The sequence below is a fragment of the Vidua chalybeata genome, chromosome 7 (genome assembly GCF_026979565.1).
Source record: "Vidua chalybeata isolate OUT-0048 chromosome 7, bVidCha1 merged haplotype, whole genome shotgun sequence".
NCBI lineage: Eukaryota > Metazoa > Chordata > Aves > Passeriformes > Viduidae > Vidua > Vidua chalybeata.
Window position 1 is genome coordinate 28,252,812 of NC_071536.1, and position 15,214 is coordinate 28,268,025.

Genomic DNA, 15,214 nt, shown 5'->3' on the forward strand with positions numbered 1-15,214 from the left:
CTTCAAGACAAATGCCACACACCACATATTTAAAGTTCCCCCAAATGTTGTATTATTAAGTCTTTTTTTCTAACATGCCTGCTTCAACTAAAAGACATGTTCTAAAAATCCCACAAGATGGGTGTTTCAATAGCTGGCTCAATGTTTGATTTCCAGAAAATATGTCTATAGCCCTAGCAACCAGACCTTGGGAGAGACATAAGGAGCAGTGATGTGCCTTAAGCACCAAATGATTTACTGTACTTTTAAATTGTAACATTTTCTGAATGAAGAGTTTTGATATCTTTCATCTTGTGTTTTGCAGACTTTGCCAAGTTGAGACCATAATGCTTATAAGCAATTTATCAGCAAAACCACGGCTGACTCTACAGAGGTCTGATATTTGAGACCTGCCTAGGCAATCTCACAGAGAAGTCAAGGGCCAAGGAAAGACTCCCAGCCACGGCCCAGCAGAAGTGCTTCTCTGTCACAGCAGATGTCACAGTTGAGATAGCCACAATACATAGAGTATCACCATACAGTTTCAGAGGGCTTTAAGCACTCACCCATACAGAGCAACATCATGTCCCTTCAGAAGGCTGCAAGCATCTGGTCCATCTTGTTCTTTAGCCCAACCTTTTATACCCCGCATTGTTCATGCAGTGCACCTCTGTGCTCTCTGTTCCCTTTGGAGGTTGGTCAGTGCACCTGGGCACTCCATGGCTCATTGCTGTCAGTGCTGTTCACCTACTTTTCACAGCTGTACCCACTGGGGATGAGGCTCAGCCACAGCCCCACTCCCAATCACCACAAACTGTACCCACATTTCTCCAGTAGGGCATTCAGTCTCCCAACCAGGCCTTGCTCAAAGCTGCTTGGCAGTGTGCAAAAGGCATGTTGACTTCCAGGGGCTGAATGCAAAAAAACCTCACCCCTGGGGCAAAATTCACACCTCCGGCAGAACTTGCTGAGATGCACTTTCAGATGGGCCAGGGCAGGAAATCAGAACAGTTCTCACTGCTAGCAATGAACAGCCACTCCCTCACCCTGCCAGCAGAAGCAGCAGAAGCCCTGCAAGCAAAGCCAGAGGCAGGGACAGAGCAGGTTCACAGGCCACAGCCACCTTTTACTGTGAGCAGAAAGGCTGGAGCTCACACAGCAAAGTTTCTTTCTTGGTGTCTCTCTTGGTATCAAACTGCTTGTGTGAACAGTACTGCTCATCATGGAGTTGCCAACACCTGGAGATGGTGCAAGGTGATTGTCATAGCAACATGAGTATTATCCATGATTGTCACTCTAGATTTTGCAAGATGAGTGCACAGGCAAAATCACTATATCCATTAATTCTAAAGTAGTGATACCTCTTTTGCTTGCTACTAGCCAGGCAAGTACAGCCACCAAGGTGTGCAGCTATTAAATGCCAACCACAGTTCCTATCACCCGTTTTTGTTCTTCACCTTCCTTTCACTGTGCATTTTCCTCAAGATCTTTCTTCCTTGGTATTCTTGAGAAAAATGGCCTCCTTTATTGATTAAATTACAAATTCCAATGCCGGATGATTGAGTTATATGATAACACCTTACTAAAGACAATTGAAATAAATGGAAAAATTAGCACTCTCTTTATTACAAAAGGCTTGGATGTTGAGTGGCTGACTGAATTAAATGGAGATTGAAGAGATCTGAGAGAATTGATTAGGAAAAACAATGCAGAATTCAGAAAAGAGATACCAAAATTAGCACCTTCCTAATTCACCTTAGAAAAAGATGGAAAAAGTTGAGAAGGCAAAGGAAACTGTATCCTTTTCATGCATTCACAACCAGGTATTGCCCAAAAGCACTCTCTGTGATTGCTTATACCTCTGTGAGATATTTCTGTGATAAAACTCCTGAGATACTGAACTCTGACATCAAGTTACCAAAGGCCAACAAATACCTGACCAGGTCCTCAGCCTCTAGGGTTCATTTGCTCAGCTTCTTGTAGGCCTTTTTAATCAGTATCAAGAGCAGACGAAGGTTCTTGGCCTTTGTTCTGTGCCTGGGAACCAATGGCATGCCAGCTTTTGGTAATGTATCATTGCATTTTATTCAATGCTCATAGATGCTAATGAGATATTTTTACTTTTGTCTGCTTGTAACATTTCCTGCAATACTGACAGATGTCTTAGGCTTTCTTCCTGCAGATTAGGCAACCATTACTGAAGTTCTTAGATTAAACAAGAAGCTAATAAAGCAAAGCATCGAAAATGGCACGATTGACTTTGAAACCATGTTTTCTCTCAGTGACTTCCCAGCAAGCTTGTTGTGAGGTAGACGGATTCTAGCAAAGATGAGTTCTAGCAAAGCTCTGGAAAGAGTGTAAACACAGCTCTTAAACAAGGGCTGCAAACATGATATTATTTACTTACAGCTTCTGCATTACTGAAGTGTCATATTCGAAGTCACGCTTCAGGGAGAATCTTAAGTGACCTGTGGGAACACCAGAAAACGAGTCTTCAATGGATATTTCTAACTACATCTTCTACCAGATAGGGGAGAATTTTGACATTATTTGAAATCAAATGTAATGAAAATATTATTTATGTTTAACCACAAAGCAATGTAAAGATTTTCCTTAATGCTTAGCGGAAAGTTGCTTCAAAACTAGCTTCAGCTGCAATTATTTGCTTTCTGCAAAAAATCTTATCCCATGGATTAGGTAGCAGAAAATGCTTGTGAAAACAATAAATATTTTAACATAATCAATCTGACTGAGAAATTTTGCAGCCCTCTCTGAACTTTCCATAATCCTAAATGCTTCATCCTCACAGAAAAGACAAGGAATCACTCTTACCCCAGTTTCCAAGTGGGAGATTTGCACCAGTGAGAAATGTAGGCTGTGAACACATATCTTACTCCTCATTGCAACGCTGTCTTTGGGAACACTCCTGTCCCCACCATCCATCACCCTGCCTCATCATTCACTCCTGCTGGAGTTCATTGCACCTTCCATTCTCCCTGCTGAACTACAGATTTGCTCAGGTTAGTCCAGAATTATTTGAACTGCTCAAGTAAATGCAGGAGCTGCAGCCAGATGATGTGTGAGTGCAGCCTACACAATTTGCCCCCAGTCTCACAGCAGGCATGGCAGGGCAGAGAGCCTGCACACTGGCTGTGAGCCATAAGTCCTCTCTTTGAAACACCAAAAGCAAAGTTCAGAAGGAACAAATTTGCTCAAGAAACCCACATCTGAAAGGTTCTTCTCACTGTTTTCACCCTTATGTCTTATCCAAACCCCACAACAGTCTCCTGAAAGTAAGAAGGCAAAAATTATGACAAATTCTAACAAATTCTAGATTAGTTCATGTTAATTTATCCTTTGGTTATGGCAGCACCAAAAAGCCTACTCTGTGCCTGAAGTCTTTGCATTGCATAGTGCAGACACTGGCCGTGGTAGTCTCTGCTCCCTGGAGCTCACCAGCAAGAGATCAAAGAGCTAAAAGTGTAGGCAGGGAAAAGACAGAGACAGCAGAAAGTGGAGGACATTTCTGTACAATGGCTTGTGAGCACAAATCCCACTCAGCCAGTAAGAAATTAATCAGTGTGAAGAGATTCTGACCCTGCTACCTATTATGCTCGACAGACAAACTCAATGAAATAATTTATCTAGTTATTTACATGGCTTCCATTAGAGCAATGTCTGAGCATTCACAAATCAGATGGGTTTTTCCTCACTGTGCTCCTGAGAAGGAGCACATGCTGCTAACACTACGTCATAGACAAGGAATAGAGATACTTTTCCAGGGAAACTAGTATCTGATCTGACAAAATTCTATATAATGCCAGAGGGCTTCTGTAGGTTAAGATGCTGCACTCAGGGACAGGCCATCAGGCTTTAGCCATAGGAAGACTTCTCACCACCCTGGTAATTATTTTTTGAACAATGGCTTCTATACAGTATGAATCAGGAAAAGTGAAAGGGGAAAAGGGAAAGGGAGGGTAAAAAGGGAAAATATGAAAAAACATTATAAAGTCATGATAAATGTAGCGCCATCTGAAAAAAACCAAACTGCAGAAACAGAGGAGCCAGTCACACAGTTCACTGAGAGGACTGAAGCAATTGTTTCCTTCAAGAAACCTCCTTCATCACATTTCCATAACCCAGAAAAGGCTCTCACAATCTCCTCTTTCAACATATTAAGACTAACATGCATGCAGACTCTTCACATTTCCCCCTTCTTCTATCAGTCTTTTCCTTATGAAAGAAATCACAGGAAAGGGATGAAGATGTGAACATTTCTGCAGCTGTTCTGCCAGGGCTGAATCCTGAAGGTGGGACACCCAAAGGAACTCAAGGGTGACAGAGCACCCACCAAAAGGACTCAGTCTTCACTGTCAGACAGCTCCTGCTTCTTTAAAATGGTGACAGTGGAAATGCTCCTTTGGTGATATCCCAGGAGCCAGATCAAAGCCCAGAACACCAGCTTGTGAGAAAACAAGATCCATCTGTTAGCTCAAACCTCCAGGACTGACAGGTAGTCTTTCCTATACAGAAGCCACTGGATAGCACAAACTCTAGGTTTCATCAGCAGAAGAATTCTGGCCTGCACACTGCCTCTCTAAACATAATAGCTCCCATTTGTCTAGAGAATCGAGGATTGCCTAAATGAACCCTTTGATCTGCAAGACACTGAGCCATCTCCTGAAATTTCTTCTCAGACATTTGAATTCCCTGCTGGGTTACAGCATGAAACCTTTCTCATCTCTCCATTAAAGCAGAAGATAAGACAGATGGGATAGTCTTCATCTTTCAGGACTCTTGAAGTTCATTTTCCATCAATTTTAACAGGAATGCTCAGAGCTCTTGTTAGGTTTAAGAGAACCAAAGCTATAGATTGTGCTAAGTCAAAGCCAGGAGAATCCCAAGCCTGGTAGTCCCTCCACAGGCTGTCATCAATTAAAAAGAAGCAATATAATATAAATAACAGTATAATGGCCAAACTTCCCCCTCCACACACGTTGCCAAATCATTCTTGAAAACTCTTTGAGCATTGCTTTTCATAGCCCAGTACATGCTGTTAGTGGAGGTGGAGCTGTACCAGAACCACCACTGTGTCTAAATGTCTTCTCTTTATTACTGGGCCAGTAAAAGGCAACGAGTTGTTATTGCCCTTTTGCAAGCTATAAAAAAATCTAACACAGCAGATGGATTACACACCTCACCCAAAGTCCCTTGGGACACCCACATTTGCACAGAGAACTGATCCCAAAATGCCACATACCTAGTGCCCTGCCCTTCCCTCCAGCCCAGCCTAATTCTCTGAATTTCATGATGATTCAAAAGTCTATTTAAAGTCCTACAGCTATGGGTGTGTGCAAGGAATTAAGGCTGAGCCAAAAGTTTGAATGGAGCAGCTCTGCTTGAGATTCTCAGTAAGAGTGAAATTTCACACAGATCTGGGAGGGTTTAACCTGACATGGAAAAAAGGTGACATGTGTCAACTGGGTTATGATGTGAGCCCCCAGGAAGAGGCAGTAGCAATGCCAGTGTCCCCTTCCCAGTCAATCTGCCCCATAAACACTCCAATGGTACCCACACAGCCTAGCACAGCTTTCCCAAGCCTGCTCCTTGTTTGCATAGCAAACAGGAAACAGGAAAAAAACTGATACAGAGGAAGAGCTACTAATACGTCTTGCAGTTTTCCATTGTAAATGGAGTGGCCAGGCACAGTTACATGCTGAAATGAAGCAGCCAGGAGAGCTGACAAGCTTCATATGCACACAGCCATGGTTTACTACTCAAACCATTCTAAGCTCTTTAGGTAAGCTTTGTTATTACAGATGGTATTGCTTGCCCTAGATCTGATGTCCAAAATGGGGTAGCTCTCTGTAATCCTTCAGAGGCTGCTTATATATCAGAGAATGCTTCACCTCTTGACACATGGCACTAATAGATGATAATGTAAATGGTGCAGTGTTTTAACCTTAACAGGCATTTGCTTAGGTTATTGTAGACAAAAACGAGGTCAGGAACTGTGGTCATGAGCCTTAATCTCAAAGAGCCTCAGTTTGGAATAATCTGGAGCCCTCTGGCTTGTGCAGTGAGCAAAAGGCTGAGGGTGCAAAGGGGGGAGTGGGCTCTCCTGTCCCACTCCTGCACAGCTGCACCCCACAGTGCCCCCTGCACCTCCTAGGACCCTCCCAAGCCACTTTGCCTATAGTTACACACAGCAACTGCAATATAATAATTGCTGTGGAAATGATTTTGAAGGCATCAACCCCTAAACAGAGAGAGTAAACAAAATCTGCTTCTGTATGAGCTCTTCCACTTTTCTCAGGCATCTGAGGGGTATCCTTTATAAACCATGAGATAAGAGCAGACTCACTGTTCAGACTGCATATCTGCCTGGTTCCTTAGATACCAGCGAAAGCCCAAAGGCACAGCTTGGCATCTCATCCCCTTCTTATAAACTCTTTCAGAAAGTTACAGCTGATTTTGACTCAAAGATGATGAGAAATGGGGAGCTATTTGTGCCATTCTGGAGAACATGCCAAACCCTGTATTAACAACCCCAAAACTGTTAAAAACAAAACAAAAAAAAAACAAAAAAAAAAAAAAAAAAAAAAACAAAAAACAAACAAAACAACAAACAACAACAAAAACAAAAACAAAAAAAAAAAAAAAACAAAAAAAACCTCACGCAACCAAACCAGCAAAAAACAATCCTTCTGTTTGCTACTGATTAGGCAGCCGAATTAAAACTGATGAAGTGATTGGATAGGATCCAAAGCTGTTTATCTGCACATAAATCACAGACATGCTTTACTCAACCAGTATGGATTTACTGAGCTAGAGGAAAGACCTCGTACTCAGAATGCTGATTATTACAGCAATTAAAATATCAGTGAAGCAAACATTTTGGGTAGAAAGCTGTTAGTGGCTACTTGAGAAATCATTGCATTAAATACAAATTCAATCAAGTTTCAATTTTTTTAAAAATTGAATCTTTTTAATAGAGAGTTTCTTTTTTCTGATTAAGTATATGTTGCTAGGAAAATCAAATTCAAACAGAGGAAAGATACAAAACAGCTAGCTGGACATGCCAAAGGAGATTAGAAAGGAAGGCTGATACATATTTTATGATCACAAGGGAATAAAAAAATAAATTGAGAGATGTACTGTCAAACCAGACACAGTGTTAATAGCTAAAGTATATGGCAGTAAGAACTGCTGTTCCCACAGCTATTAATGTAAAACTGAAAATTTGGAGCAAGCTGCAGCAAAGGAAAATAAATCACACTTTTTTTTTTTTCAATTTGAAAATATCTATAAAATAAATCCCTACCCCCATCATTCACTCTCTGCATCCCAACCCCCTGACACCAAGACTGTCATTTCAACAAGCTACAGCTTCCAGGCAAGTGAGACAAGTGACAATTTCTTCCTATTAATCATTGCTAATTTATTTATGCAATTTTTCTACTTATGAGAATCATTGGCCTGGAGATTATTTCCTCTTTCCCCTTTCAGTCCTGAGAAACTATTTAACATGGGAAGTAGTTAAGGGGGGTAAAGAGGGGAGAGTGTCATGTAGCCAAGTTACGCATCCCAGCTGGAATCTGGGATGATGTCTTGCAGTTCTGGCTCCTTCAGCCAAGTTTCATACAGGAAGCAGGAACATGCCAAGGGCGCAGCAAAATCCACTGGAGCCAATAAATAGCATTGAGTCCATTAACACACTCCTGCCACAGATCCCTTCACCAAACCTCAGCCACCTTGCAACCAGTTTGCTCAGGAGGTAGCCAACAACTTGCACAGGGGAAAGGCTCAGGAGCCAAGGGATCCTCTGGTGAAGCCTTACGGACGCAGAGTGTGTGTGCATGTGGGATGTGTATCCAGAGCCCTTCCAGAAGAGGCAAACACTGCTGATTTATAATGGAATAGTGGCCATGGAAGGTCATGGTGTCACTAGTGAGGTAAAGGGCAAATTGCTGTGAGGAACTTCACGAGGCCCTTGTAGACAACTCACTTCTCGCCCAGAGGCTCCTCTCCAAGCCTGGGATGGGTCTGGCAGTACCACAGAGGAGCAGGCATCCCCATCAGTTCATGCAGGTTTTGCCCTTCCACAACAACCTGTTTCAGCTAGGAAAAAGGCCTAGGAAAACATTTCTAAAATTCATAGATTAAAATTTTGTAATGCATGCATTACAAGTCTGATTGTTATTTCAAAGCTATCAGTAGCAAGAATAATTTCACCTCCTATAGAAATACCTCCATGATAACTTTCTGGAGTAAGAGATCACTTTTGAGGAAAGAAACTGACAAATTACTTGACAAATTTGTCAACTACTTTGGAGCCATCAAGATAAAAGACTTTATATGCTGTATGATTTTTTATGTATATATATAAAACACTTTTATTGGACTGTTGATAAAAGCCTGAGCTACAAAGGAACTTTTTCCCCCAGCTGAGAAAAGGCAAGCTGCTAGACAAATCAGTTCAATCTCTGCCTTTCAAACAATATAAAGCAGTATAACTTTCAGGAGTAACACCTCATCTGTTTTTTTCTCCAGACTGCCTATCAGGAATCAAGCATTAAGTAAACATTTGAAAAGTGTTCCTCTGAGAGCAAAGGTTTAGATTTGAGTCACAGGATCCATTGAAAAGAAAAATTGCTTCTGTGCATTGGGACAGTGCCTTCCCTTCTGAAAAGTTTCTAAAAAGAGCAAATTGAGATAATCTTTTTACAAGGTATAACCCGTATGGAAATTCATTATTGTTTCCCTTTAAAAAAAGCCAAGATAGTTCAGAAAGTGAAAATGGAATCACTATTTTAAAAAGGTTAAAAATATGCAGAAGATTTCCTGACAACTGTAGCCAGTAAAGTGCTTTATCATGGTCTAAAGTGAAGCTCTGATTGATGAGAACATGAGATAAACAAAAGAGGTAAAGACGTAATAGAGCCCTAAATCACTAAGAGTATTTAATCCAGAAGTGGGGGTATATATACCCAGCGATTGTTGATTAAATATTTTAAGGATCTATTCTTCTCCCAGCACAAAACACTCACTAGAGTGGCTTCAGCACTGCAGCTCCCTGAAGGCTGCATTACTGCTCGTTAGCCCTGTGCAATCACCACTGTGGATGCAGAGCTGAAAGGAATCATTGTTCCTGCTGCACAAAAGCTAAACTGAGCCTCCAGAGAAGGTGAATTATTTGCAAAGGATTTTACAGCAAACCAGTGGGACAGCTGGGGGAAGAGGGAAACCCCAACTTAGGAGCTGGTTCCTCCCAGACACTATTCCTCATTGCTTGCAAGAACACCCTGAAGTTAGGCATTATTTTCATTCCTGCCTTTTCCACACATAGCCATGACTATTAACTTAAGACTGTCACTAAAAGCATGTACATATGCATGGAAGGTCACAGAGGCAGGGCCCGGGATAGTGCTCCAAGACAATACTTAGCTCTAGGTTCTACTTTCAAGAGGTGTGAAAGATAAACTCTTTCCTTCAGTGGATTTAAATTGGAGATGGAAGTTTGATCCTAAAAGGCCTAAACTAGACCTACAGCTGATTGGAAATAGTTTTCTGTCATAGCCAACATTAGTCCTGAATTCAGTCTGATTACACAGCGTTAATTATGGCAGGCACCTGAGGACAGAGCATAATCCCACATCAGAGCACACCACATGCACAGGCAAGGCAGGGTAAGTCATGGAGCCAGACAGAGTGTCCTGGATAGTCACACCACGCTGCAACTTTTCTTTAACACTGATTAATTTAGGCGATTAGATGAGTCAAAAATTCAGAGTGAGCTGTTGTTCGTTATTTCCCCTCCCCCCTCTGGCTACTCCAAGAGATGGTGACAGATGATCTTTTTAACATATTGTTCTCATTAGCACTAAATCCATTAATATGAATATGAAAAGAATTCAAAGAGAAACAGGAAATGACTGCAAACACCTTTAGTTAAAGACAATTTCTATTCTTCCTCCAAAGAGTACAGCTGCACCATTCTGGTGCAGAATGTACCACTCTGGGCAAGGCAGATCAAAGTAAAAGCCACTGTGCCAAGTTCACCTTTCAAATTGTTTCTTAGCCAGACCCAGGATACTGAGAGCAGCTCTGCCCAAGAAATCTCCAACATGACTCTTTTTTGATTAAAGCTTGATCTGTTGACATTGACACACCCAGTCTTTTGGTTTTGCCAGGCCTTCCAAAGAAGAGATGTGAGGGGACCACGCCTGTGCTGCTGGTCCTGTCAGCTGCTCTCAGTTCCCACCAGCTCATGCTGCAGGACACGGGCAAAACAGCCAACAGGGCCAGTGCTTTTACAGGCCAGAGACACCCAGCCTACACAGCCATGACACAAACCAAGGTACTGGAAGTCCAAGCAAATTTTAAGATCAAACTCACAGGGCTTTTAGGATCCCTGATATGCAGTCAAACAGTTTTCAATAAAATAACATTCCTCTGCCCCTGCACTGCCCAGGGTACAGGAGAGACTTGCCCGAGCAAGCCTCTGGAACATAAGGAGAACATGACTATTCCTTTTTTCTCTAGGCACTGTGGCACTCTGTCCCTCTGGATGTGTATTTTTGTCCAGCAGCAGAGTTAGGCCATATGATCCCATTCTCCCTTGTGAGATGACCAAGTCTATGCTCAGTATAGCAATCTGCAAAAGAACAGTGCATCTGGGATTTCTGGGGCTTTCTGAACATGTCTCTGCAGACTGTTGCCTGCTAATGGCACCACTTGATTGATTCCTGCAGCCTCCTTCACATCTCCTCTCTTTCAGAGGACTCCCAGCCTGGGAGCTGTCTGCAGGACTGAAACTGACACTTCCCCTGGAAAAACATTTTCTGGATCCATATGTCTTTGCCAGACAGACCAAAGAGAAATAAATCAACATGATCAGACCAGATCAATTGTTCTGGAAAATTCTGTGTTGGGTCCATCGTTCCTCAAAATCAAAGAAAAACGTTTTCTATTTCTGTTAAAATAAAAAAAATTATTTTCAATAAGGAATTTAAAAATGCCTTTCCATTTTCCATACTTAAACTACAACCTTTCCAAAGTGGAAACTCTTCCTAGTTTCAGACAACACAAAATGAGCACAAACTATATATAGTTCTTGTAGTGCTCCTGTGGAAAATCTGTTGAGTTTTTGTGGGATGTATTTTAGGACCAAACTAATCAATTTCCACTCAGCATTCCCCTGCTTATACTACATCACATCTATCTGTCCTGAGTAACTGAGACGTAATAGGTTCTTGTGTAACAATGAACTCTGGCAAAACACAACAACACTATTTTGGATTTGAAGTAGTATATAACCAGGGCCTGCAGCAGTGACCCACCTTTTTAGTTAACTATGATTTCCCCACCCCTTATATAGCAGCTAAAAAGTTGCATCAATTCCCTACACTGCAGCAGGCACACATTTCTTTTATAACCAAATGATTAGAGGAACATACATGCTTTATAGACAGTCTGAAATATAAGGTTCCCAACAAAGTCAAGAGAGAAAGTCCCACTGAGTCTAATGACAGCAGAGTTAAGTCACTGAGCCACTGGAAAATGCTGCATCTAATGTCTGTCATTCTTTGCCTTTTCCAAAATCACAGATAGGCTGTGGCAGCCTCAGGAACAGTGGCCAAGTCTTCCAGCTCCCAGATTTGAGCTTTAACTACTTGACATATCCTCTCATCACTGGAGCAGGAGACAGAATGATCAGAGACCAAAACCCCTCACACTGAGCCATCTGAAAATATCATGTTTCAGCCCAACAGAGACATGTGTCATTCCATCACTAACTCACCAGCCCAGAGGACAAGTCCAAGGCAAACGTCCCAGCAGAAGTCCAAGGTCACCCAGAAGGTAAACCCGTCAAGAATGGGTGATGAAAACACTCCCTCTCAGACACAGTCCCACTGCAGTCTTCCCTGAATCCCTTGGACTCTGCAAACTTCCTTCTCTGGCATGCCTCTTTGGACTTCTTCCTTCTAATTTTCACATAAGCTTGTTTGTGGATGATTTATCTATATTAAAAAAAAGGCACATTTTTCCTTCATTAAAAAAGAAGTGCGTCTGTATTTCACTGACACAAATAATGGTGTTATAAGGTCCTCTTTGAGGAAGGATCTCTCTACTTCACGTCCTTCCTCTTTTCTGAGTTATGTGACAAAGATCCTGGGAAAATAGCTCGTAAACTTTGTGGTAAGCACCACCTCCCCTTCTCCCTCTTCCCTCCTCACAAAAATTTTTGAAACCATTTAAATTGTCTGGGTCTGATATGTCCTAATTTCTGAAGGGCCTACTTTTCTTCCATCACTGACCAAGACACAGAATCCCTATTCAGTATAAACATGAATCAGTTTAATTTTTCCAAAGACCATTTATTTTTACTTTCTGGTGTACACATGTGAGTAAATATTATTTGGTAGGCTAGAATTTCATGAAACCTAACTAAAATGAGGGCTCCAGATCACTAGATGCAGCATAAACATATGGTGAAAACTTTGTAATCGTCCCCAAGACTACAGAAGCATCCTGTGAGGCAGCCAGGAAAGGAACTGAAGTCAATTTTCTGAGTCCCTGTGTAGAGCCTTAAACATAAGCCATCTTTCCTCCATATCTCTGTCTCAGAAAACACATATTTTCTCAGTTTCTGCCTAGCTAGCAAATATCAAAAGCTAGCAGTTTTCTGCCTCTAGTATCAACTCAGTTACAGCAATTTTAATTGCAATTGGTTTCCTAAGTCATTGTCTCCTCTCACAGTAATTTTTGCTGAAAATGTACCTCCTGTCATTGCATGGGCTCCATTCTAATCAAGCTACACTTTTCTCTCCACACTTTTGGCACTGCATTTAAAAATCAAAGTGCCAAATCCCTCTGTGAACTACTCAGATGCAGCACTTATATATGCCTATCAAATGCAGAGAGAAGTCAAACTTTGACCCTAAATAAGTTGATATATGAAAACATGACAGTGCTTCATTGGCTAGAGGAAAAAGGAGATTACTTATAAAGCCTTTACTTAATTCTTTATGTCTGTATTGCAAAACAAGCAATTATAAATCTCCTCAGATTGTTCTAAACAGTACAAGTAAACCTATCAAAATGAGATGCGCATGCCAGCATCTCATAAATGCTTTTCCAAGCAGAAATGTTAAGCACAGCTGTAGCCCCACTTCAGGTCAGTGCAGTCCTGTAGTAATTACAAGTGCTCAGAACAGAGCAAACACCAGATTCAGAGCAGAACCCATCCTTTTTCACCTATAAGGAAAATAAATTTCAAAGAAAACCCAAGAAAGTGTGAAGGAAACTTCAGAAAAGTAATGAAATCCCCAAGCCTGCCACCATATGCAGATCTAATGATGGCTGTGTTAGTGAGCGGAAGAGGAATGGCACAAAGGATGGAGAATCTGCCAGACACTGACAAGCCCAGATAAAATGAAGAGTTATAAACAGTTATACAGAAAGATTTGTTTCCCCCAGTGATGAACTACTCTGTTCAACTGCAGACCCAAAGCAGACAAAGAACTAGTCTATGGTATCTAACCAAAAAAATGTGACTGACACCCATTTAAAGGATAGAAGATATTTTAAGTAAGTCCTTAGTTTAACAACACAGGAAAGACTTCCCTCATCCCACAAAGCATTGCCCATTTTACGTAGGGATAAAGATGGGATCTGCTAGGAGAAGACCACCTGGCATTTGCACCTTAAGGAGCAACTCAACGTCACAGCATAAAAGACTAAAGCTCGAATCAGTTACGTAGCTGGGTCCAGTACATGCTACACAGTAGTTGATAAACATCTGAAATGTGCTATATAGGTCCAAAAAATATTTTGGCAAAACATCATGGAAGTATTCTTTTTCCTATAGTCCTGGAACACCACCAGTATAACTTTCATAGGTTATTGTTCAACTGCTTCAGTGCCTCATATGAGAGGTGGAATAAATCTATGACTATCCCTGGCCAAAAAAATTGAGTTACTGCACCAAAATCTCTTGTGCTGATGCCTGATAATTTGCATTTACTTTCCTCAGCCTTTACAGCTTCTTTCTTTGACATTTACTACAAGTGCAACTGCTGCCATTGCTTCCACAGAACATCACAAACACTTTATTACTAATTTTCACCAAAATTAGTAGGAAAGATCTGAGAGCAACTGGGAGGGCAAGTCCTCCAAGCAACATACAAACTTTTGATTGCAACAGAAACCTAGAAGCAAAAACTTGATATCTCACAAATGGAGTGAGAGTTCACAGCTAAAGTGACTTATACATCCAGTAAGGGATGCTGCAGAACCAAGAGACAGGACAGATTGCAAAAATGGACTCATTTGTACTGCAGAGGAAATAATGTCCACAGTAGGACAGATGATTTCCTGCAAGTATTTATGTGTTTGCACTGGGGAAAGAAACTACATTAGCAACGAGATTTCCACCTGAAACTTTCTGGTAGCTGGAAACTGCTAATTTTCCACTTCTCCAATGAAAATCTCAAAGCTCAAAGAAGATCTCTATAGAGCAATGTTTTTACAGGAACAAATTCATTTTCCAGAGAACTCTCTAACACACACATCCATAGTAGCATATAACAACTAGTGCTAGTACTTAGGCTGACCTATTTTCCTTGCTAAAAGCAATACGCTATTTCTCTTTAGGACACCTCCCATTTTCATTTCAGATAATTACAGAATAAAATCTACTGTCTTCTCCACTTCCATTGCTGTTGACAGAGACCAATGACTAAAGACTTATTTTCCAGTGTACAGTTAGATCCCTAGCAAGCTCTGCCCATCAGATTATTCCATTAATTTTCCAAATGACATGAGATCACAGTTTTACATTCATTTCCTGATGGTTATCAAGGTCCTAAAAAACTGCATTAAATTTTGAGCAGCTCAAATCCTTATGAGAATTCTGTTTCTTAAACACAGTAATCATCAACTGTTTTGGACAACAGGACCCACTTCCACACACTGAATGTTACCCTTTCATTTTTCAGACATTGCAAAACTCATCAGTTGGCAATCATTAATTGTTAGCTGTGCAACCCTCATCAATTAGGTACTTTGTGCCTATCAACATATTTAAACAAAGCAAGAGCTATCAACTGTATATCTCTGCTACAAAGAGATAAACAGCTTTGTTAATCATGTGTCTTTATTGTATCAGACTCACTGATTTAAATATCAGTATCAGCTCTTGCACTGTTCACCAATTCCAGTAAATTTGCAC

At 41.1% G+C, this 15,214-nt stretch overlaps 1 protein-coding gene across 2 annotated transcripts in view; it reads right to left on the reverse strand.

The window, feature by feature from the left end:
- Positions 1-15,214, reverse strand: part of SEMA5B (semaphorin 5B) — a 278,179-nt gene that overhangs the window by 180,687 nt on the left and 82,278 nt on the right. For both annotated transcript variants that reach the window (XM_053947847.1, XM_053947848.1), the window contains exon 2: positions 2,387-2,447. The gene's annotated coding sequence lies outside the window, so the exon portion shown is untranslated. The remainder of the gene's footprint in view (positions 1-2,386; positions 2,448-15,214) is intronic.